Consider the following 26414-nt stretch of genomic DNA (forward strand, 5'->3'; position numbering starts at 1 on the left):
TAGAATGTATTGAAGGAGAATATTGAACTTACATGTCTAAAGTACTCGTTTAGTACTAAAGGGGATTGAAATAGCCTGTGCTCCTGATCAAGTCAAAACAGTCTCTAAGATCTTTTTGCTGGCTGATAAATGTTTTGAAAAGACCAAGTATCCGAAGACTAATTCTACTCATTAACTACATAACATTGTGGCCTACAAATAGTATCCTGCAACTGTATCTTCTTTCATGATCTCCTGACTGTTCCACTCTGATATTTTGAAGCAAAGACAAAAAAATTCAGTCCCCTTTTTAGAAAGAGAAAAAAAATAAAAGTTGCAGGTCCAGATTCTGGCTTAGCATCATTGTCACACATCACTCAGAAACTCCTGTCCTACCTCACCAGAACTCCAACTACTGACTTACATTCTTAATATGTAGAATGTATTGAAGGAGAATATTGAACTTACATGTCTAAAGTACTCATTTAGTACTAAAGGGGACTGAAATAGCCTGTGCTCCTGATCAAGTCAAAACAGTCTCTAAGATTTTTCTGCTGGCTGATAAATGTTTTGAAAAGACCAAGTATCCGAAGTCAAGATTAATTCTACTCATTAACTACATAACATTGTGGCCTACAAATAGCATCCTGCATGGGATGCACCTGTATCTTCTTTCATGATCTCCTGACTGTTCCACACTGATAATGAAGCAAAGACAAAAAAATTCAGTCTCCTTTTTAGAAAGAGGAAAAACTAAAAATAGCAGGTCCAAGTTCTGGCTTAGCATCATTGTCACACATCACTCAGAAACTCCTGTCCTACCTCACCAGAACTCAAACCAGTCACTACACTCTTGACTTGTAGAATATATTAAAGGAAAATATTGAACTTACATGTCTAAAGTACTCGTTTAGTACAAAAGGGGACTGAAATAGCCTGTGCTCCTGATCAAGAAGTTGAAACGGTCCCTAAGATTTCTCTGCTGGTTGATAAATGTTTTAAAAGATCAAGTATCAGAAGGAAAAACTAATTCTACTCATAACAAGATCCTACAAATAGCATCCTGCATGGGATGCACCTGTATCTTCTTTCATGACCTCCTGACTGTTCCACACTGATATTATGAAGCAAAGGTAAAATTTTAGTCTCCTTGTTAGAAAGAAAAAAAAATAAATAAATAAAAATAGCAGGTCCAGATTCTGGCTTAGCATCATTGTCATCCCACCAACAGCACTTTGCAGCCCCCGATGCATTTATATTTCTTAGAAAAAAAGGATTCCTCCCCTATATGTGCAGTATTAAACAGTAAAACAGAGGACACAAAAACTTAGCAAGGAAATAGTTAACTATACAAAAAAAAGTATAAGTATGTGGCATACACATCCCTGTCAGATACTGGATGCCTGGTCAGCCCAGGTCAGATAAACCAAAATAAATAAAGGCAGTATTTTAGATTCAGTAAAATTCTTCTGCTGGGTTAGTTCCATATAAATAAGATTTTTTATTTTCAAAAAAGTTTTAAGTGCTTTAAAGAATTTATCATACAGCGTAAGTGAAATGTTTACAAATACAAGTGTTCTCTGAATTAATACTGCAAGTTCTAGAATAAGTCAGAACTGATTTTCTCTGTAACAGAAATAACATGAGCAGAAAGACCTTCAAACCTAAATCAAGGAGAAAAGATTAAATAACAGAAGCTCAATATCAGCCTGAGTTTGCGTGTTTTGCTCCAAAATGCAATGTTACATTTCTTCTACGTTAGAACTAAGGGGAAAATCCAGGAATTGACATTGAATAAAATAAAACTGACTGTACAAAGCAGAACCATATGGACAACAAACACTGTGATTAACAAGGTTTGGATTCAGTCTCTTCAGGGTCACTGCACAGACCTCAACTGCCCAAAGACGAGGCACAAGTAAGTGACAGCATTCCTAACCCAGTCCCCACCCATTCCTCATCCACCAGGAAGAAAATCAGCAAGAACCAGGAAACAAATCCTGCAAGTGGCTCGTGCAACCAGACACCAGCCAGATATTAACAGTTCTGACTCCTGCCCTGGGTGGGATCTCCAGATGGAAATCAGAGGCAACACAGCCAAGCACAATTCCTGATGGAGCACATCCCTCCTGCTGCTGGGGCTGAGATTCTGCCCTGCCATGCAGGGATCAGAGCCTTCACCTTCTCACTCACTCCACCTACAAGGGAAGGCACTTGGCAACATGTGCTTGGGTTTTAACAGTGTTGTGAAATACACCATTTGTCACTGGTTAAAGAGATAATTAAGAGGCTCCTGGAGTTTTTCCTCTTTCAGGTAGAGACACAGCACAAAGAGCAGCAAAGCCCTCCATCCTCATTATTCCTGGGACTGGGACAAGGAGCTGCCACACTGCCCTCCAGTTTTCATTCTCTCAGCATTCAGCTGTCACCACTGCTCCTTCTCTTTGCACTGACAGGTCTGGCATCAGCACCAAGTCAGAAATGCCAATGGACCTAAGCTGGACCCAACTGGATTCTGTTTCTTACCCAATTAAAGAGAATTTATCAGGCAAGAGTGGAGGAGCTGGAGCTCTGCTGCCTGTCCTCACATTTTCCTCTTCACAGCCCCTCACTCTCACACAAACTGTTCTCCCATCACAATACTGAAAACATCAAAGTATCTGTGCAGTGCAGGATGGTTTCAAAATATAAACATCCAGGTTTTACATTCAGTAGTAAAATATGGGGAAAAAAGGAAGAAAAAATATAATCTGTCATCATCAGAAAACAATCCAACATTCCCATTGCAGAATCTGATTTTTTTTCCCAGATTTATTTCTCATTTGTTTTAGAGTTGGAAGACACTACCAATACAAAACAGCTTTTCTTGCTTTTTTCCACTTACAAAAACCCAACACACAGGTTGTGTGAGCATTGCAACCTCTCCCTGACATTGGAACTGCACCCATGTTTCCACAGAAACTGCTGCCCAACCTGTACCATCCAGCAGCTTTTTAAAGCAGGTTGAGACACAGTGAGGATTTTCTCAACTAATTTATGGGGTTTTTTTGGTTTTCTTCTCATAAAAGGCTTTGTCCAGCACTGCTAAAGTTAAGAGGCAATGGAAGCAAGATCAAGATGAATATGCATCTTTAAGACTCATAGAAACAGAAGAGAATCAAGTTCTGAAGAATGAAAACAAGAACTCACAGATGTTCCATTTAGTTCACTTTGCAAAGCGACAGTTTAAGAATTTCCTTTCCAAAGAAAACATCTGTGGCAAAGGTTTAAAGTTCCTTTTTTTCTTTTGATTTGAATTCACTCTCCTTTTCTTAAATGCCCTTTAATACAGACCAAATGATACAGGTTCTCTCCTCAAAGATAATAATGACACGCTGCAAAGCCAAACCAAAAATTCCTCAGCAATAGTGCATCATTAGAAGTAATTTATACAACTGCCACAGATGACTGAGTCAAAAAGGAATTATGAAACCTTGAAAACCATGAACATCTATTAAGGAGTACACAGCTTTTCTATGTCTTTCCCCCCCTCCTCCTCCCCTCCAACTTATCTATGATAGTAATTTCTGCAGGCTGAATGCAGCCTGTCCTCCCACTCAGCATCTCATTCACTGCTGACAGGCTGGAGGAGAGAGATGGGGCACGTGCAGTCATAGCATGCACACTGGCACTTCCACATGCACCAGCACAGGCAAGATTAGCAAACATAAAAGGTAATGCAGCCCCTTCCTTTCCCAATCTGTTAGCAGCAGGGGTTTATAATGATACAGCCTTTCTACATGTGAATTATATACATACATAGGCACAGATTTCTATTAAAACACACGTCATGTATTTGTCTACTGAATTCCCTTCGTGGCATCTACTGAGATACCCCTGCAGCTTCACATTCTCCAATTCACATTATTTTTCCCCAGTGACAGTGGCTAAGGATTGGTTGAGGCTTTCAGAACCCAACAGCCCCAAATAACAACTGCACATCAGTGGAGTGGTTACAACACTCACCCCGTAATTAAGAAATCCAGGCTGAATTCCCTTCTCTGCCTGGGAGACAATAAATAATTCTACCCACATTCTTCTAGGAGACAGCTACAGGTTGTACACTGTTCTGGCTGGAGATGTTTGACATTTCTCTTTCTACAGTGTTCTACTTGGCTAGAAAAGAGGAAAGATCAAGATTCATTGTGAAAGACAAGGCAGGCACAGCAGAAATGCTGCTGTCTCTGTAGGCATTACATCCCACGTGCTACTTTCCACCTTTTATCCTGAATAAAACCATCAGATACTACACTGGTTTATCCTGAGAACAGCAACAAAAACTCCCCTCTTTCCTACAAGGTATGATGCAAACTCCACAGTTATCCTTTTTCCAGCACTTGCTGGCTTAACATGCAAAATCAAACAAACACCCCCTGCAAAAACCCCAAACAGCAGCAATCCAAGCTCAGCTGGCATAGCTTCAACCAGAGCCTACAGGATTTAGGATCTCTCTGTGGGGAATTAAGAGGTGATTTTTAACATTTTCCCCCAACTGTAGGTGAGCACAGGTCACAGATCATCTTCCATCCACTCCCCGGGCAAATATTTGAACAATTTGGCTACAGTAGGAACAAGAACTGCAAATATCATATCCATTTCTTCCAGACACATATAGGGGGGGAAAAAAGCACACCCCAAAACATTCCCAGAGGTAACAGTTTCCAACAAAACCAGTATTTTAGTTATGTTGTGTGCACAGAAAATACCACTCCAACCCCACCTCTAGATTTAGTTAGAAAAACACTTGGATTTTTCTTCCCAACTGAGAATAGATGGAAAATCATTAGGGTTGGGGATGCTCTAGATGACCTTTTAAGTCCCTTCCAAAGCAAACTGTTCTATATTTCTATGATAAAACATGCAAATTCACACACATACCAAAACCATGGCAACTTCTCAGTATGCAAACACCTACAATTTTAGGCACCACAGGAGAGTCAAGATAATCCTTATCTTTCAAAGTGAAAACTGGAAGCCTGAGAATAAGACACTTGCAGTCCATATCACAGTTCAGGGACCTAAATCTTTTATGGATGTTTCTCCCAAAGTATTACTCATAGGGCTGCACGAAAAACTGGCATCACTGGAAGAACTCCACATCTAAATCTAACTGTAGGGGCAGCAGGGAGAAAATGAAGAGAAGTTCCACCCATGGCAATTCTTATAATTAAAATAAATTCGAGACTTTCTTGAAACAGAAATAAATGGGTTATTTAAATTGAAGTTGTAACTGAGCACGTGACTGTGGATGCTACAAGCTGTAGCACAGAAATCAGAGTTATGAAGCCTTAGCTCCTTTAAAAAGGGTCCTGGATCTGTAGTCAGCAAGACTCCAACCAAAGGTTCTAAGGGGAAAAAATATAAAATAAAAGCAGAACACATTATGCCCCAGTTATTTTACAGGCTTAAAAAGCAAATATTGCCTCATTTCAATGTCTATTGTTCAGAGTGAATGTGCCAGCTAAACTTCTGTTCTGTGGAGCTCCAGCACCCAGAATTTGCTAATAAGGCAATAAATACTGTGAGCAATATGTATAACACAAAATCATTTATACCAGAATTTCAAAGAATCAACCACCCCCAAGAAGTAAATTGCCCTTCATCAGTAAACACAAGGGGAAATCATTATAATTTTATACCCACTGCATAAGAGTCTTTTTTATTCTACCCATCAACTTGTTCTGTATCTCAAGGCACTCTCTTCAACTCTAAAATTACAGGTAAACGCCCTCCAAGCAGTGAAAAACAATCCTTATGTCAACTGCACTTACCATATGGTGCTGATACCTTTTAATTTCAATAGGCATTAGCTACAGAAAGTACTTCAAAGCAAATGTGAGCAAAAAAAAAACAACAAAACACAAATTAAAAAACACTGCTTTGATTCTGAATTGACTTGACTAAGAATCATGAGGTCCTGTGCCCCTACCAATTCACAGGTTTATCTCAGCTCAAAACTGATTTCCCTTAAAATACTTGAAACTGCTTCCTTTCCACTTCTGCAGTTGCAGGACACAAATATTTTATTCTAAAGAAAATTATCAGGTTTTGTGATCAATTACTGGTAATTTTAGTAATGTGACCTCTACGTAGTAAATATACATTTCATTTAAAGTAAAAATAGTCCTTCAGACACATCTCCTGATCACTTATAAGATATAGCCCTTCAGAGGAGTACTAAAAGCAAGTGTAACAGGAAAATTGGATAGAAGAGATTTAAGTGCATATTTTCCAATTTTCTAATTACATAGGCTTCCTCTGGGCCTTTCAAAGTACATTATTAGCATTTAAACATTAACACACATTACTTGTGATTTCTCTATTATTTGTTAGGCTATTGGTCTGGAATGCAATCTTTTCTACACAAAGCAATTTGTCACACATGTTAATATACAACTTGTAAATAAGTTATATACTTAAACCACAGCACAAACAGCATCAGAACACACCCAGTAACACCATTACTTTGTAACCTCATTTCCTTCCCAGTACAATCCACTGTAACTGGGCTTGGGGGAGAGGAGCAGGAATCACAAAAACCCCAGCTTACAACATCAAATCACACATCAACTTTATGCAAAAGCACGAAAATACAGACTGATAAAATATCCCAGCTGCACTTGACCTGTACCCAAATTATAAGAAGATCCTTGATGCACATTTTGTTTTATTTTAAAAACAGTGCACAAAGATCTGCAAGCTCTCCAGCACCACGCTCAGAATCTGCCAGGAATCTTATCTCGAGTTTTTCTTGAAATAAACAACCACCAAAATGCAAAGGCACTTATGCCCTGAGAACTCGAGTCCTGGGGTTACACTGCCCCACCTTCCTGAACTCTGGCCCAGCAGCACAGATGAAATGGGTAGAAATTCATGCTCATACTCACTCAGCTCTCACCGACGTTCACTGCTCCAGCCTGGGGAATCCAGCTGAGTCCCAGTCCAGTGAAGCACTTCAGCACCCCCTTCCACCTTAAACCAGGCTCCTGAATTTCTTATCCACCCTGAAAGTCACTGCAGGAATTAGCCATTATTTCCTAGACACAGCACTGAAGAAAATCAAAATCTCCACGTGTAAAAGCATGTTTGTGCCTTGCTTATGCTCTTGGAGATCTGCAGCAGCACTGACACCAGAAAACTAACTCCAGAATAACATCCCCGCCTACAGGATGCCCAGCTGGCTCTCCAGAGGCTGTTATATAATGGAGCTTCACCAGGACCTGGCAAATTATGGGCACTCTTGCACCAGCTGAGGCAGAACACCTCAAGGTCAATCTTGTTCCACTTTCTGCTCCCACCAGTGTTACAGAAAGGAGAGGGTTTGGTCCCACCTTCCTCCTGTCCAGTGCACACTTCAGAGGAAACAAAACACTTCAGAAATCCAATGTTCACACTGACCCTCTCTACTTTTATGCAGCAAACACTGCAAAGGCTATAAAAATACAGGGACAATGCTCTGCTCCTCTTCCTGTAGTGCAGACATGTAAGGATCAGCCCACACCCTCCCCAGGACTTTGTGATTGCACCCAAAGAAGATATAAAGGAGGTTACATGAGGAACAGCTGAGCCCAACTGCCTCACCACCTGTTCTCATCAGGCTTAACATCAGCAATACCTCCAGTTCTTAATGCTTTATGCACCAGGTTAAGCCAACAGGGAAGAGAACTGAAGTTGCAGCATATTTCCTACACATTTTTCTAAAGAGATCTTATATCCTTAAAGACAACCAAATTATTTTCTCTGTGTATGTGATCTAAGACATGCTCTCAACACTGCTAATTTATGATTCTGTTCAGAGTGGTCATTGAACCGAGTTTCTTCAAAATCTTAACAGTTCAGCAATTAGGAAAATAATTAAATTCATTTACAAACCCCAAGCTCGAGATTTGTTTCTTTTACCCCTCTTGCCTCCGTGCCTGCCTAAGGCTGCTGATCAGTTCTATCTCAAGCAGCAACAAACTAAAACCAGCTCTTCTCACTGGTGCCAGTGTTCCAAAAAACTCAGTGAAATGACACTAGGTTTTTTTGAGCTTTACATGGTATCTGCTTGCCAAGCCTACCAGCAGCACCACAAGCACTGGAGTTGCCAGTTCAGCCCCAGAAAGCAAGTACTGCATCAGTTATAACTTCCCATAGTAGTTCTCTTTCCAAACTCTGGGGCTACATTTTTCTTCTTACTTGAGTCATTTTTTGGAGAACTGGTTATTCAACTGCATTTGGTAGCACTCAGTTCCCAAACACAGGTTTTTTTTCCAAGCTCTGAGTAAAAAGGGAAGAAAAGTGTGAACAGATCTCTGTATGTGCACGTGTATTTATAACTGCCTCTCATTTAAAACACCAGAATTCACTGTAGGTCTCTGACTTGACTCCAAAGCTGTGATCAGGACACCCCTGCTCCTTTGATTCACTGAAAACAGCTTTTCCATGTGAAAGGTTTTACAAGAAAAACCTGGCACTAAATTTTTCATAGATCTGTAAAAGAGATAAGTATTGCATTTATCTGAGACCAGCGTGCCCAGTAAAGCAGCTTCCTGTGACACAGGTTAAAATGCCCAGTCCATGCAAACCAGCCAAGCTCTTCCTCCAGCCTGGCACAGATGCAAACATCAAAACTTATTTAAAAATAAATCTTGCAATGAGAAATGTACTAAGTTTTACAGTGACTTCCTGGTTTTTTTCTCCTTTAAAGAACAAAACATCGGAATCCGTACTTAATCCTTGTCTCAGCTGAATATCCAAAGCCTTGAAACAACACCTACCCTTCCACACAGCCTGGATGATGATGGGTGCAGGACACATGTGCAGCTGCAAACAGGCAGGCAGGGTTTTTTAACTCTTTTTGTAACTGCTGGATGTTTAAGGTTTTGAAGAAACTCAATTCATTGGCCACTTTGAAGAGAATCATGAATTAGTAGTGTTGAGAGCATGTTTTAGATCACAGAACAGGGAGAAAGTAATTTTCTCATTGCCAACAAATCAGAACATCAAAATCTCAATCATACCACAATGTTCTAAATACACCTCCAGGGTGAGAGAAGAAAATACTAAACTTTAAATTTCCCTAACAATTTCTGATGTTTTCACCCAAAGATCCATTCCATTCCCAGCTCCTTCCTTTGTGTAACATCCAGTTCCTGGTTTGCCCAGAAAACAGAGATGCCAGTGCCATTTCAGTACCCAGCAGGCTGACAAAAGCTATTTTTATGTCAGAAGGCAGCACACAAGTTGTGTGTTCCATCAGGTGTGTTGTCACATACATTCCAGAGGGCTTGAAGGACACAAGTGCTACTGGGCAAACAACCATCTCTTCCTGCTCCCTGGTTATCCACCTCATTAGGAAGGGGAAAGAAGGGAGGAGTTGTTACAGGCAAATCCCCAATGAAAACCAGCATGAGAGCCAGAATACCCCCCTAAAAAGGGGGAAGATAGTGAAAATTTCAAGGCTAGTCCAGGAGTTTTCTCTCATAGCTTCTAGAAGGTGAGCACTTTGATGCCTCAATCAACTATGCCCCTTCTGCCACTACTGTATTATAAATAATATCTGCCTCCAGTTCCAAAACACATTTCCATGAGTACACAAAAGAAAAATATATAGCACAGACACTGGCATTAAATATTTAACTTTCTACCTTAACAACCTTTCTTTTTTTGTGTGTTTCTTGCTTCTGCTTGAGGCTAAATAGTAAGGCCAACTCATGAAGCAAAGCTGGCATCAGTCCTTATTTATTATTAATTCATTTCAGATGTACCAATTCCACCTCTGTCTCTAAAGCCTGACACGTCACTTCATAATAAAGATCTTCCAGCTCAGAAATCCAGAATTCTTATCCTGTTAAGAAACCAGGACATACACAACATTTTAGGGGGTCAGCAGTACATCCTGTGAACTCCATGTACAGAAGGATGTTCGAATCTGAATTTAATGAGGTAATTAAGAAACAAATACATGATTAATTTTACACTGCCTTAATAGACCAGCCATGATTTTCTGATCGCAAATTTGACACTATTCAACACTTAAGAAGTGATTTTAATCACTTAATGACCCTTGTGTCACTCAAATCTGGGCTCTTATGAATAAGTTTTGTCCATAGACGGAAAAAAAAATGCCATCAATACCTCACAATATCTAACAATAGACAGATTAAACAAAAATGTGGGGGTTTATGTGGTGTCATATTGGTTTGAATATCCAAAATAGCTGATGAGAACTGTGGACAGTGACTTATAGTGCCAGTATTGCAATGTGTTATCACACCTTCTGACAAAGAAAAGCATTTACTAACACACTTTCAGAAGAACAATCTGTTTAACACAGATTTTTTTTCCTCTGTAGCTGTTTTCCTTGTATGCTTAAATACCACTTGTTTTGCTTTGCCAACTGAACACGGTAAGAGTTCAGTGTTTATACAAAGAACACTGGAATGTCAGGTGCTTATTTAATTGCTTTTGTAGCCAATTTCCTTGCCCCTCAAGGCTCATTAGTCAGTCATCTAATCATTCCATGCAATAATGCATTCTCTGTGTTTCCTCCTTGAGTTCAGGAATATATCTTCATCTGTGTTCCCAACAGTGGTGTCCTTCAGCCACAACCTTTCTGAGGGCTTTTTGACTGGTTGCCAGAGTTACTCTGTTCCACATGGAGGTGGATTTCCCCAACATCTATTAATTCTGTTCTACCATATACTTAGCCATCTGGACAATAAGGTAATAGGAAAAGACTGCTGTTTCATGAAAAATCTCTATGACTTTTCGGGTAATGGGTTTGTTGCACCTGTCCACCTTCGTGCTTTACAAGGATGCCAGAAAGGAGGAACAGGAGGCTGCTGTGCTCCCTTCCACACGCCTGCAGTCAGGAGGAGGCTGAAGGAAGGAATAGGGGAAGGAGGTGAAAAATCAAGGTGATAAGTTCTGGGGTATCTGTGGGTTTTAGAGCACCAGTGAGCTGTGCATAAAGCTGTACCTGAACAAGAGGAGTCAATGCTGGGTCCAGTCCTTGTTAACGCCCTCACTGGAGGTATCATGATGGGGCACAGGGTGACCTCAGCAATCCTGCTGATGACACAAAACTGGGAGAACTGGCTGATACACCAGAGGGTTGCACTGCCACCCCGAGGGTCCCTGGCAGGCTGGTGGAATGGGCTGACAGAAGTGCAAAATCCCACACCTGGGAGGAACAACCCCACACACCAATAAATGCCAGGAGCCAAAGGGGTGGAAAGCAGCTCTGCTGAAAAGGCCCTGGGGTGCTGGGGACCACCAGGTTGAACAGCCAGCAGTGCCCTGGCTGCAGAGAAGGATCAGAGCATCCTGGAGTGCTGCCAGCAGGCTCAGGGAAGGTCCTTCCCACCTCCTCAGCACAGGTGAGGCCACACCTGGGCTGCTGTGTCCAGCTGTGACATCCCCAGTACAAGAGAGACCCAGCACTGCTGGAGAGCCCAGCAAAGGGCTACGAAAACAATGAAGGTACCTGGAGCATCTCCCATATGAGGAAAGGCTGGGAGAGCTGGGAGTGCTGAGCCTGGAGAACAGAAGGATCAGGGGGAGCCTCATCAGTGTGTACAAACACCTGAAGGCAGTGTAAAAGGACAAGTGAGCCAGAACTGTGCAGTGGTGCCCAGTGACAGGACCACAGGCAATGTGCACAGACTGACACACAGGAGGCTCCCTCTGAACATCAGGAAACACTTTTCCACTGTGAGGCTTTTGGATTGGACCCAGATGACCTCCAAAGGTCCCTTCCCACCTACACCATTCTCTGATTCATTTCAATCTATGCTGTATGAAAACATACACACAACTCCCCCCAAGATGAAAACAAAACAACCAAGCAAAAACATATCCAGAAAAAATTAATAATTTGCCGCCCAAAATAAATAGTAGACACTTTTGTAAATGGCAAACCAGCAGGCAAATTCTATTTTCAAGGCTGAGTTTCCATTCAGTTAACCAGCTGACTGAGAATTCTTTGGAATCCAGTTTCCAAAGAAACTGGCAATGTTTCACTACATTAACACAGCAGTAAGGAAATGCTTATTTATTTATTTAGTATTTAAAACATTAACAAATATTTAGGTGGAGTTACTATAAACATTCAGTAGCTAAACACTGAGGAACTACTTCTGCTCCTGTTTGCACAGACAGCTGTCCAGCTGACAACACACCACCAAGAATATATGTTTCTTCTTCTGGGGGTGGGAAGGAAGGAAAAATGAGAGAAATTAACTTTTCCTGACTAGAATTCTACAGAACTGTAGCATCCACTGGGAGTGAGAAATCCCCCCATGTCACGCAGAGCACTGCAGATATTCCAGCTGCTTCACTCTGCTCTTCATTCCTGCACACACAGAGCAAAAAAACTCAATTTGAGAGTTTACTAAACGTTGGGGTTTAAATCCACAACAGAGAAGAAACAAGGACAATGGCAGCACTGCAAGCAATCTACAATTCAAGGCATAGAATTCCTGAGAAATACAGTTTTGGATACAAAATCGTGTAGAACTCTCCCCATAATGGAAAAATCGTCTGGGTTGAAGTGCTTTGGGATAATTACAAAATGAAAAGCTTCTTGCTGCATTGTATTACTTGAGTTGGAGTAATTCTCTGGAGTTTCTATTTTTAAATCAGGATAGCGTGTTAATGAAACTTTCCAAGGAAACTTCAGCTACAGACAGGTGAAACAAATTGCTGCTAACCCCTTCACAGCTGCAGCTGAAAGTCACCATGAAAGGAGTATTAAATGGGTATCAATTTCCCAGGCAAGAAAACTAATGATTCAAATTGAGGGTTATATTCAGTTTGTATGAATATAATTTGCACAGCACAGTAAAAACCTATTTCAGAAGCCCAAAATCCAAAAAGCTTATTACAAAATCTCATATTATTTCCATCTCGATGTACAAAGTGCATATCTCAGTAAATAAATATGCAAGTAAATAAAAATAAATAAATAAGCTTTTTTTTTTCTTTAACTGTTCCCTTTACAGACTTATGGCTATTTTTTTGGTCCATAACCACAAAGAACATATCCAACCTTGTTTCAGATGCTAGAGGTTACTCTAAAAGGGAAGAAACAGGCCTTTTGAATATCCAGCTCATCTCCTGGGGTGCTCACACTGCTGTCTGCAGCCACTAAATGCAAATCTGAGCATCCTGAGTCCTGTGCAAACCAGACTGTCACTGCTGCCAGACCCTGAGGATGCTCTGGCTCGTTCCCAGTTCAGCAGCCTCCCTGCTCAGCAGTGCAAAGCCCTGCTCTCCACTAGCACACAGCCCTGTTCTAGGTCAGTTTGCTGACTTGGGGACATAATGGATCCGGGTTCACCCCTCTTGCCAGGAGTGAGACCACACACCCCCAGTAAATTCCACTGCAGTGCTGTGCTCGCTGCTTTAACTGTGGCCCCAGACAGTCATGCAGAACTTTCTGAACCTGCACAGAAGGGGCTGACAGAAAAAAACAGTAACAACCAAACCACTTTCTCCAGCCTTGCCTAGTGATTTCTAAAAACAGGTAAACCCCATCTACAGATGAAACAAAAGAGTAAGATCATTTTTGTGCCTTTCCCTTAGGGGAGGCCATACAGTCCCCTACTGCAGTAACAAGGTCCATAGAACTTCACAGTTAACTTGTTTTAATTTAGCAAGTTCCTATCAGTTTTTATAGTCTCCTTACATACACTGTGATTTCTAGTTCAGTCACAACCCTGATGAGACATATTCTGAATAAGAGAGCCTAACTTCCATCTAACAGATCAAAATTATGATACTAAAATATTCAAAAGCCTTTGCTCTCACCCTCCTTTCACCTTATAAGGGTAAGTCATTCTAATACCAAGAGCAGCTAAAAATACCTCTGTATTTTTTAATATACTTCCACCATACCAGCATGCCCACCAAATTGGGCAAAATAAGGCTGCCTCAGGATGGTGCTTTACATTTGGGCAGCTGAGCAGCTCCTGCAGCCTTGGCAGATATTCTGTTATGGAACCAACCAACTTCCAAACTGCTGGAGCAGAGAGAGCCAGGCCTTTGCACAGGGTACCACTGTGTGAAACCTCCAAGGAGTACTGGACTTGAATGCAATAGGCTTGTTGAGTGAATAAACACCAAGTTTACAGGCCCAGCTCCAGATTTGTTTTCAGCTTGCTGCTGAAGATCTCTACCTTTTCAGCACCATTCCATCAGGGTTCCACAGGCCCAGCCTTGAACCTGTTTTCCTCTTAAAGAGAACCCCTCCATGGGCACAGACTTCTTATATGCATTAGCCTTCAAACAATATTTTTCTTCTCTGGGAATTGAAAACTGCCTTCCTCCTCCCTTCTTTTTTTAAGTGAGGCTTGAGCATCAAAAATTAATTCAATGAGTAAGAGCAATTTACTGAAGACAGTGAAGAGCCTAACACACAAAGTTAAAAACACTTCATGATGCTGCCTCAACCTTGTAAAATCAGGATTTGCCAACAGCTAAGGGAGAAACTGTTCTTTGTTTCCCACTACAAAACCTTGAGTGGGAGAAAACTAAAAGTGTCACGTGCTGCTTTTTTTTTTTTTTTTCTTAAATCAGCAGCTGCTTACAGACATCCCTGCAGGTGTTTAACTATTGAAATCTCACATTAAAAACAGCAGCTTGTTTGCATCTGGACTGAACTCACCTCAGGTCTGTGCCCAGGATGGAGTACACCAGTCAGCAAACAATGTTTTCCTGCTTCACTCAAAACCAGTCATCCTGAAGAACACAGGAAAGTGTGGCAGAGCTGAGATCCTTCAGCCTGACACAGCACAGCAGTGACCAGCGGGGGGGGCGGGGGGGGAATCATTTTCTCCTATACTACATTGTTTGCTGGCAGGGCATCCTCAAAGAAAGTCTGCCCTTAATTTAGAACCAAAATCAAACATTTTCAACATCCGTTGCAATCTCTGTGTCCAGATGTGACTGGACAGAACCATGAAGGGTTAGAAACGGGAGCAGGACTCGGAGTCAAACTGTGGATTCGCATTCAAGTGAATAATTATAACATCAAATGAAAAGCTTCTCAATACATTATATTACTTGAGTTGGAGTGATCCTCTTGAGCTTCAATTTTTAAATCACGATAGTGTGCTTATGAGACTTCCCTAGGAAACTTCAGCTACTGGCAGAAACTTCAACAAATTGCAGCCAACAGCCCCGCCGGCACTGCCCAACCTGTAACCAAGTTCCTTCCCAAACCCTCTGGCACTTGGACACAGCTCACGGTTACCTGAACCACAGATCCGTCTGCTCCACAGCTTTTGGCAACCAGGGGAGGTAATTCCCGAGCACGGGATGGCTCCAACCCTTCTCTCCAGAGGGGACTGTGGGAGGGGAACCGCGGCTGCCCCAGCTCTCATTAACGAGGGGCAGGGGCAGGAGAGGTAAAACCCCTCCGGGCCGCCAGGGAAAAACGTGGGAGCCGCATCCCCGGGAGCTGGAGGGGCTGGAGGGGCGGCAGTGCCGGGCAGGGATTCCCGTGCTGGAGCAGGGGAAGGGCGCAGAGGAGCTGCGATGGATGCGCTGCCCCCGAGGCTGCTTCCCAAACCGCCTTACACAGAGAAAATAAATCACGGGTTTTATAATCCACACGTTCAGCACCCGCTCGTGCAGAGGCTGCAGCAGGGCTGTTCTGCCAGGAACCACACGTATGGCTCGTGTGGATGTTCCCCGGGGAGTTATCAGTCGTGTGGCACATCGCCCTGGCAATACCTCACTCTACTCCCAGCAGGAGGATCACATTTTTCATCTCTTTCAGGAAGAGAAATATATAGAGAGATGCATTCTTGGTTTGCTTTAGTTCAGTCTGTCCCCAATTCCCATATTAGATGACTGTTCCTCAATAAGTTACTTGTCCATTTTCATCAAAGCACCTGCCACTCATTGCACTGCATTTCTGTGCAGTGTTTTTGACGCTCTGCCCATCAAGTCTCCTCATGAACAGCCAGAGACTCTGCTTTTGAGGGAGTTTGTCACACTATCCACACAGGAAAACTCATATTCCAGCATACACAGACCTGACAACACTCATAAACCCTACCTCTCTTTTTGTTTCAATAAACAGTCTGCTGAACAATCTATTTCTAGAAATGTTTTCAATACTGTGGGAAAAGATCTGAAACAAATTGCAAAAGAACAAGTTTAAATGTATCTGAGGGCTTATGTTAGCTGCACCTCTTGTTTTGTTCCAAGAAAATACCACAACAAATCTCTTTCTGAAGAGTTTCACAGACTTTTGTGAAGCTACAAAGTCAAAAATTAATGAAGTTGATGCCGTTGGATCTATTACATATTTGAAATGGGAAGCTGTATTAATTTTTTGTAGTGTGGTTAACCATATCCCTCTAGACTTGTATACACTTCCAGTGACTTGAAATGTTTTACAGTTTATTTTAGAGTTTAGATTTATATAACATACTAAGTTTTAAGGAATGAGAGTGTGTAATTATTATAACAGTTGCCATTTTTCTGAACATTTCAAGGCTTAAGACCACTTGTAAACTGTAGCCACCACTTATATGTATTTTAAGTGGTTGTCTGTGCAACACCTAAAATTATCTAGACCAGTATCTATCATGATCTAGAACAGCATCTTCTTATCAAATCCAAGTACAAATGGACAACTGAAGTAATTTTAAATATGTGTAAGAACATGAAAAACTAATTCAAAGCAACTTTAACATGAGCAATCTTTATTATTCTAAGAGCTTATCTGGAAGAGGAAGTGTGGTTGAGTTTTGTGCTTCCATTTTTGAATAGTTTTCTCATGAATGTCTTCCAAAAAGTACAAATGCACTCACACAGGAAAGTGTAAATTCTAATCCAATTAAAGTTGTATCCAAAACAAACGTATGAATAAAGTTTGAAAAGCTGGAAGATCATTGTTAAGAAGTTACTGATCAAAATGCTTTTCAAGATTTATTGTATTATTTCCTCACTATCTTGACAACATTGTTGCTGAGAACTTGATTTTCATGAGTCCAAGGTGCAATGGCACTGCCAGCTACACAGGGAAATTAATTACATGTATATTTTGCAGGTTTTCAAAAGGCACACTCAGGAGGCTGCTAATAAAAGTCAACCATCAGAAAGTGCTTTCACTGCCATGGAAGGAAAGATGTCAAAACAATACACAATATTGCTTCTTATTTTTTTATTCAGTGGTGGAAAAATATCTTTTTGTAGTGACAATAAAAAAGCAAAAAGGTGAGATAAATACATTTTCAAACATTGCACATGCAGGCCCTAATATATCTATATTTTACTTTTCCCCCCCCCATCCTAAAATGATAAAAGACAACTACAATTTTCTGATTTCTTTCATTCAGCTCCAGGAGAACAAGCCAAACCCTGAATTAAATTACATTAGTGTATTATGTGAAAAAAGTTGCTCAGGGCTAATGTAAGCATGATATTTTACAGGATTTTGGGTGTTTGTCAGCATCTCTAGAAACTGCATTAAGGGCAAATGCAATAAAACCACTCTTTGAAAATGAAATAGCCTCATTTCCAGACTACAACCTCAGTAATACTGTATTTTTATTTTTTTTTTGTACTCCAGGGGTATCTTTCTCATCTGTTTTGCCTTCCTTGACTCTCATTTGCATGATCTGAAAATCACACAAACAGTCCAAGATGAGGAAAAGCAATGAATAAGTCACAACAAACAGATCCTGCACGTAAAACAAACACTTTAAGAGGACAGAGCTTAAAAAGAGAGTTGAAGAAAGAGAAAACGCAAAATAAATTTCTGCTTGGAAACGTAACTGCAAACCCCAAAGTGACAGCTACAGTATTTACAAAAAAAACCCAAAACACACCAGGCCAAAATGGACATCAAGTCCCCAACAGAAGCTGAAATAAAGGGCCTTTTGCCTTCAGACAGGATTCTTGCTGCTTCCTTCAGCACCAAACACGCTGAGGCACCAAGTGCTTCAGGTGAACGAGGCTGAAATGCTGGGGTGGAGGGGTTGGTAGGGGGGGACAATGGTCACAGTTATCAGGCTGACACTGAAGGTAAGTTTGATGTTGGAAGGAGCAGAGGTTTCTCCTGGGAGGTGCAGAACATCCCTGCACAGAGAGACAGTTCTGACCCACCCAGGGAGAGAAACAAGCACAGGGAGGGGAAACAAGCCCGACATACCCGGGGCTGCCCACGGGACACCCCCCAGGCAGGGACTGGGGCTGGGTTACCTGTCACCAGGCTGGGACTGCCTGCACAGGGGTGCAGCTTCCAGCTGTTCATCCCCACCTCAGGAAAGCACCATCTGCCCAAAAGTGCAACCTGGCAGCTCACCAGGGTGTTTAAGTCACTGCTTTAAAATCTGGGGTCAGCTCACCGTGGTGAGGACCTCAGACCAGGAATTCTGTATCCTTGCACACCCTAAGGCATCAGTTTGCACTTTCAGAGAAGGGGAAAGGTTTCTCCACAATGTCATAACAGTATTGATTTTTGGAATACAAGGAAGACAAGAAACAGCTCCTCTGGTTTTTATTACCATGTATAAACAGTGACAAAATAATCTCCGAATTAGAGAGACACATTTGATTAGACACAGCAGAGTTCAAACACACTCACTGGCTACACAAACAGAGAGAGGTGTGCCAGCATTTTCAAAATGCCTCACAATATATGAAGGAAATCTAAACTGAGAAACAAAAATCTCAATTAGAAACTAAGCTGTGTTCTGCTATCCATAACATCCCCATTTAGCAAAGGATTTTAAACTACATTCTGAGAAGTTATATACAGTGAAAGCCAGTGTGTACAGGGATGTCATGCCAGCCTAGGTCTAGAAAACAGAGAGAAAAAACCTCTTTTCAATAAAATATTTTCATTAAGCAGATCTGCATTAACATAGTGTTACAACACTTACTATGTCTATATTGTTTAATTCAAGGAAAATTAGTGTTTGGAAACAAAAGGGCTATATGACAAGAACATACTGACATCTGCTGGCTTCTGTAAATGCATTTCTCTCAAGATTAGGATTTAATGCCCTCAACATTTTTTTCTTACCTAATGGGGCTGCAAACAAATTTACATTGTCCATATCTGAATATGACAAATTAAAATAGTATTCTGTACTTCCAAATGTTAAAGTGTCCGTGACATTCTGCAGCTAAACAATCTGCACAACTATCCTTCTCTTCCATATTTGACTTTTAAAGTATCACAGGAAATTACTTTTGCCTAATTTGTATAAAAGAAAACCAGTGATAGGAAAGACAATTTGCATTCAAATAATTATTTCCTTAATTTCTTTGCCAACAAAAGACTAGTACTTCTAACTTACTATCTAGAGATGTAAGTATAGCTGCCACTCAGGCCAGGCTCATAATGGCACATGTTATATCACAGTAATGGTTATCCAATTAAGAAAACAGATTTTATTTGTATTGGTACCGTGGCAAAAGGATACACATAAAGATAACACAGTAATCACCAAGCACACCACAGATTGAAAATGGTACCTAAACACACCAGAGAAGATCCATTATCTCTTATCATTCAACACAATCAACAAGGGCATTTTGATAACCACAGAATAGTCCCAAACACTGAACAGCTTTGAAACCTACAGCCTGCAAAGTCAGAAATTCTGGTTAATGCACATAGTTCCTAAAGCAGCTCTAAACTGGCATCCTTGTGAATATGCAATATTCTGTAAATCTTCATGCACTTCTAAATTTATTATCTGAAAATTGTGTGATAAATTCATTTAATGATTGCTGTAGGAACCCTACCTTAGCATTTCCTCCCTCGTGTGTGCTATAACACAAAGTTATGGTTGATAATTTAAACACAAAATAGAAGGAATTCAAAGTCATAGTTCACAGTGTCAGCAACTCAGATGTGTTGCACTTGGATACTGAGGCATAAATTTAGTATTAGAAACAGCGATGCAAATCATTAAATATGAACAGTTGCCAAGCTGTGCTTAGTGCAAATCATAAATACCTGCCTCGATATTTCTGCATTTCCAAATCAACTGTCAGCTGCAAGGTCAATTCCTTTTATCAGCTCATTAGCTAAACACATTTCATAGATGCGAAAGGATAAATGAAAACCACAAATTCACCTTTCTAATGGGTTATTTGAGTCTATTTTTACTGTGTGCACTTGGGTATTTTACTGAATGCACTAACCAGCACCTTCATTTCTTGGACCAGACACCCAAGGAGAAGTGACAGTAGCTTTTGAACATGAAAAAAATTCACAGCTCTTTTCCTGGCAAATGTTTAACTGAAACCCTTCCAGCCTGTTAGGAAAGGAGATGAAGATGCAGTCCTGACATGAAGGAGGAGAAGCAGGACCAGCCTGTCTGGCTCAGTTGTGTGTCTTGGCCATTCAGCAATGGTTCACGTGCCTGCTGCTCACAGGAAGGGGACAGCACAGCAGCCTCTAAAGCAAAACAAAGCATAGACAGGGATGGAGAGGCCAGCACTCACTGACAGCTTCCCAGGAGCCTGCCAGGGAACAGAGAACCCCAAGAGCAGAGCCACAGTGTTTATGGCCCACACAGCATCAGCACAAGAGCAAGGAAGGCACAGACACTTCACAAGGACCCAACTACTCACACGCTCCGTAGCTGACATGACCCCAGTCACAGGTTCTGTTCCCAGAAGAAGCCCACAGGCCATCCCATGACATCAGTCATGCTTCTCCTCTCACCACTCTGTCCACCTTTCCTAGGTGGCACACTCCTAAGGTGAGGCAACTCAAACTCTCCCAGCACTGTGCCAGGAGGGACCACCCATTCAGAGGTGTCACACAGCACTGGCACTGTGCTTTAGCATTCATTTGGAATTCCCTTTCAATTTCCTCATTTGAGTCAGTTTACTAAATTATTTAAACTCCTTATATATTAAACATCAGCAGAAAAAATTCTCTAAAAGGAAAAAAAAGGAAGGGGAATTTGTTAATACCCTTAGAGCTTCCTACTCTTTAAAGGGTGATTCCAGCTTCCTAAATTCCACAGCTGACAAGAGCCAACCTTCCAGCAGAGTGAGAGGAAAAGCACATCCCTTGGAGGTCCCCTAAGCCAATCTTTGACTATGGGATCACTGTCAACCCAGCAGTGGCTACTGCTCCAGTCACTGCACAAATATCAGGCCTGAGGCATTAACCACCCCCCCAAAAAATCCAAACCAGCTTTCCTCTTAGCAATTCAGAGAAGTGCAATGACCCTCGAAGGTGTAAGCTCCACTATGAGCTGCTCCAAGGGGTACTGGCAAAACTAACAAGGCAGGTAAAAAGAGGGGCCCCAATGATACAAGATTAAAGGACACCAGAAGTGATTTACAATGGGAGAAGGTCTGCAGCCTTTTGGACTCAGTTTGGAGACCTTCAAAGAACACGAAACTTGAGACCCAACTATTAAATAGCAGAGTAAGCAGCAAATGCAGAACAAGGTGTTGGTACAAGATAACTAAAGAGTCATTTGCTGTGGCCATGTGGAACATGCATTGCATGAGAATGTGCTTCTTAAAAGACAACAATACTGAGATCTACTAATGTGACAGGTGCAGAGCTTGATTTAAACACATGTACAGCAATAAAGCAGCCAATTTACCGCCTAAAATTTACCTCAACTAATAAAGATGCCTCCACTTACACAACTAATAGAGCATCCCTTCAGAGGCAAAGTGTAAATCTCTCACAGCAAAGCACAGACAGGTGCTGAAGCTTGATTTTGGCAGCCAGAAGTCTGAAATCTGTAGGCAGGAAGAGTCCATTTCTACTTCACTTGCATTTATTCCTTCCTTGTGAACAGTAAGGTCAGGTACCATGGAAGTTCTTAACAAAACTATTCCAAATATTATTCAATCTAATTTGTACCCTAATCAACTTTTTAGCAACTTGAAATATATTCTCACCCTCAGAAAACTTTAATAAATAAATATTTTTTTTCGACATTAGAAATTAGTGTCCAATCTTTTTGCTACTTGTACAATCAGTGACAAAATATTTAATGGCTCCAGCAGGAAGACAGTTTTTACAATTGTCAAACTCACTATCTGCTTGAAATACATAAATTAGAAATTTGGATTCATGTTTTAGTCTACTGCTTTGCAACTGCAACTATGGAAAGAGGAGAAAAGTCCATGTTACTTCTGACATCAAAGGAAACTCCCTAATTTTCCTTTATTTTGCCTGCTTGCAAAGCTTTAACATAGAGAAGCATTACATTAGATATGTCATATAAAAATTGTATCTATTTTAAGACATGTTTATAAAGCAACACTGACATTAAGAATTATTCATGCTCTATTGTTGTTATTTTATTCAACAACACAAAACCCCACAAACACAACAGTTAAAAAAAGTCCACAGCAAACTCCCCCACAGGAACCTGTCAGGCAAACATGTCAATCAGACATGAGCTGCAGCTCCTGACACAGACCCTGACAGGACCATCTCAGCTTTAACTCTGGGGTCACCCCTGTAAAACAAATTTGCAATTCAAGCCCAGGTTATAGGGCTGACTGGAGCCAAGGTGCTGGTACCTGCACCATTAACTTGGGAGAGAGTGGATTTTTACCTATTTATATTTACTGTATTATTGTATCTTCCTAAATTTGATCGCCTTGATTTTTTTTGTGTTTTAAAATGGTTTCAAATTATTTCCTTTCCTTAAAGACGGGTTTTGTCCAGTACTCAGAGACGGTATCACGACCCCATTGTCCTTTCAGCTGCCCCCAGGAGTCCCCACCAATCCTGCAGAACCCTTTATATCCCAGCACCAAGACTCAGTTGTGATACACTTTGGGATGCATCACAGCAAAAAAAAAAAAACCCTCTGCATTTAGAACACAATAAAATATTTAGGATTCCACGTAGACAAGTTTGTACGTAATGAGATTTCAAGCAACGCTCGAGTCCTTTTTAAAATCCACTCAGGTTCTAACAAACACACATATTTTTAAAAAGGCTGCAATGAAACTGCAGTTTGAGTCGACTCAGAGGCAGGAACACAACCATGAGCACCGAAACAATGGGAATGGCAAAACCAATGGAAAACCTCTGGGTTAGCACATTAAAAATAACAAGTGCTATCATCAGAAGTTGATTAACACCCTGCTACAGTGAAATGGCAATTGCTGAAAGCAAAACTATGCCCAAAGTGTGTAAAGAGGCCAAACCACTTGACTGCATCATTGTGCCCGTTTGAGCCAATATGTCCCAACAAGAACTGATTAATCAGAGGGTTCTTTGGATATGACAGGTCCCAGAGTGAGGATGAAAGATCAGCTCAGCACCAAAGCCAACTGATTTGAAGGTATTTTACAGAGGGAGGAGTAAAAGATGGCTTTGGTGTCAAAGATGTGATTTTAGCACAAGGTTTTTACAAAGCAAAAGGATCTGTTTGTGCACTGGCCCCCAGAGTGCTCCTGCACCAGGAGACAAGTAAGTCCTACCCTGCCCCACCTCTCAGCTGGGCTTTATGGCTGATTCTTCCCACAGTGCCATAAGATCCTTAACAATCAGCTACAGCCAGAGGTGCAGAACTGAAAGAAAGTGAAAGCAACGTTGTAAAATAGAAATAAGGAGAGAAAAGCACACATCCAAACCGGGCTGGTATCGGGGACTGGAAAACAATAACAATTAAATCATCTGTTTTTAAGCACTGAGGACATTCACAGCAAAGCAAGTGTGTCAAACATGCAATATGGACAATTTTGGTATTTGGCAAGAGTTCAACACTTGTAATGACCAGGGCAAACCCAATCGGCCTCCCGTGGAGGCAGCTGCAGATGAACACACCATCACGATGGCAACAGAGAAGAGGTCATCACGAAGACAAGGAGCCATTTGGAGAGTGTCCTAAATTAAGTAGTGGGAAAAGGGTCTAATATCACAGAAAGATCAGGAGGATATCTAGATCCATTCATCTTCCTGCTGGGCTGCTCTGTGTGGCTCAATTCAAACTGCACTCTGGGACTTCCTTAGCATTTATATTGTTGCCGACTCAAAATGGGTATCACCATGTGGTAGATGACATTTTAGGTAGCTCATCTTCCATGTTGGAGGAAAGGACATTTAAGTAACTACTCACATAAACAGTGGACTGCCTGCAGGGGAGTGACACTTTATTTTTTTTTTTTAAATCTTAGTGCTTCACTGTAGAGTTTCACTGTAACAAAAGATAGTGTTTCATATTATTTCCTGAGACACTGATCAGAGAGAACCACGACTTGAAAGGGATGCTTCAATATCCTTTCCCCAAAAAGTAGCAGGACTGTAAACTCTGTGGTCAAGAACAACACAGACTGTGTTACATCCCAAGGAAATTGTTACAGAATTACATAAATTTGAACATAAAAGGTTACTCTGAACGCAGCGTTTAAGACTATATTCTACATTTTCATACAAGGGCTGTTTACAGATTCTTTTTTTTACTCTCCAAATAATTTGCTCAACAAAATATCTCCAAAATATTGCATCATCCTTAATTTAGGAAAAAATGCTAACTGTGAAAAAAGTGATATCTTTGCCAGGCCAAAGGTATCAATATTGGCTCTGACAGAGATTAGCAAGCCTTTTTTCCTGGATCGGTGCCATTCAACATTGTTTAATTTCTCCCTCCTCAAACCATAAATTATCAATCCTCTACAACACGTGAAAAACTCAGAAATCCAAGAACAAAACCGTTTAACATGTAACAAAACAAATTTAAAAGATAAAAGCAGAAACTCGGGAACTGGCCATGCAGAGGAAGAGTGATGGTGACTCATCAGCCAAAGCACTTCTGTGAGAGACAACTGTGGGGAATCAATGAACAGACAGAGAAAAGATATGGGTTTTTCAAGACAACAAGACAATTACACAAAGTTTTATTTTGAAATCCAGGGCTCTGGATCTGGGGTCCACAACAGACCATCAGTTTTTGTAAGACAACAGCATTACATATTGAACTTCTTTTTCTGTGTGTGTTTCTTATGTGTAAGCTCCAGAGAAGATAAAAACCCTTAAAACACCCAAAAGACAGAAGAATTACCCAAATTCAAGGAAACCAACTGCAGCTGCACTGGGCTTTCCCACCAGCACAGTACATAGGAATTCACTACTGATTTATGTCATGTGATGATGGTGTTGATTTAAACACAACAAAACCTTTGCCATTTAACACAAGCAAAACTGTCCAGCACAACTGCACTTTCTTGTGCCTCTACACAGATGTTCTTCCACCTTCTCTACAACTGCTTTAACTGTTAGAATACTTTCATCTGAAATAACAGCACTTCCTCATTGAAACCTTCTCTGAAATTTCCTACCCACATTTTCACACATTCACACCTTTGAAATAAAATGCTTTTGGAGTTGAAAGTTTCTACATCAAGTTGGAGTTTCCCAAATTTCTCAGGGAAAAAAAAAAAAGTAGTATGTATTTTCAGACTAGCTTCTTATCATTCTGATCATGTAATATTTGCTCACATCTAATACAGAGACTGAACTCAGAGACAATAAAATCCCTAGAAAACCTTTGGAACCGGCAAGCAGGAGAGCAAGACCCTATGAGCATCCTCACCAAGAACAGTGTGCCAGCATGTATTCATACTTGATTTGATTCTAAAAATAACCCAGTGGAAAAGTGCCAAAAAGTAAAGGAAAATTTGAAATACAACTACCAGCACGACAGAGTCAAGATTAAAGAATGACAAAGCACAGCAGAAAGCTGAGAGGCACCAACTCCCCATACAGGCCATTCCCTGAACAGTTGGAGTTGGTGATCCCTGTGGGTCCCTCCCAACTCCAAATATTCTCTGTGTGTGTGCTTCTGTGTAACTCCAGCTCTCACCACCATTGGTTTAACACTGAGAAGCTTAAACAACTATTGCTTGGATCATATTCTATGCTGTATCCTTGTAATTATTTTATTTTTTGGGGGGGATAGTAACCCCTTCTTTCTCTACTCCAAACTCTCCTGGTCAGAGGTTGTGCACTGGAGGGTTTAAGTCAAGTGTGCTGCACACTGAGAAAATGTGTATTTTTATTGTTTGCAATGCTGGTCCCCGTCAGCTGCACATTCCCTGTAGTCAGTGTTGGGCTGTTTATCCCAGAAGCGATTTAGTTTTGCATCTTAGTTTGCCCTTTAACACAATCAAGACTTTCAGCTCACCCTTTTGTAACCCCATTCCCTCAGACCTTTCCAGCTGAAGGAGAGACAATTCTTTTAATGGAGATGAGTTTGCTCGGTCACTTTTCCCCAGTGTCCCTGACTGACAGCAGTCAGTCTCTGATTTACAAACACTCCCAGTTTGTGACACAGTGTTTCCCATTCCAGGCAGTGATCTTAATTTTAGGGCACTGATTTGCATAGGCAGCTACTAAGGCACATGTCAGTGCAGAACTTATATTCACCTTGTTCCTTTCAGGGTATTAG

At 41.1% G+C, this 26414-nt stretch overlaps 1 protein-coding gene across 14 annotated transcripts in view; it reads right to left on the reverse strand.

Moving 5' to 3' along the window:
• Positions 1-26414, reverse strand: part of RBFOX1 (RNA binding fox-1 homolog 1) — a 1149451-nt gene that overhangs the window by 766875 nt on the left and 356162 nt on the right. The window contains exon 1 of one of the 14 annotated variants that reach the window (XM_051794844.1): positions 6906-7132. The exons of the other annotated variants lie outside the window; for them this stretch is intronic. The gene's annotated coding sequence lies outside the window, so the exon portion shown is untranslated. Of the gene's footprint in view, positions 1-6905; positions 7133-26414 lie in introns of those variants that run through there. 14 annotated transcript variants of the gene reach the window in all.

Source organism: Manacus candei, unplaced genomic scaffold (genome assembly GCF_025592945.1).
Source record: "Manacus candei isolate 608988 ecotype Guabito, Panama unplaced genomic scaffold, ASM2559294v1 h1tg000002l, whole genome shotgun sequence".
Lineage (NCBI taxonomy): Eukaryota > Metazoa > Chordata > Aves > Passeriformes > Pipridae > Manacus > Manacus candei.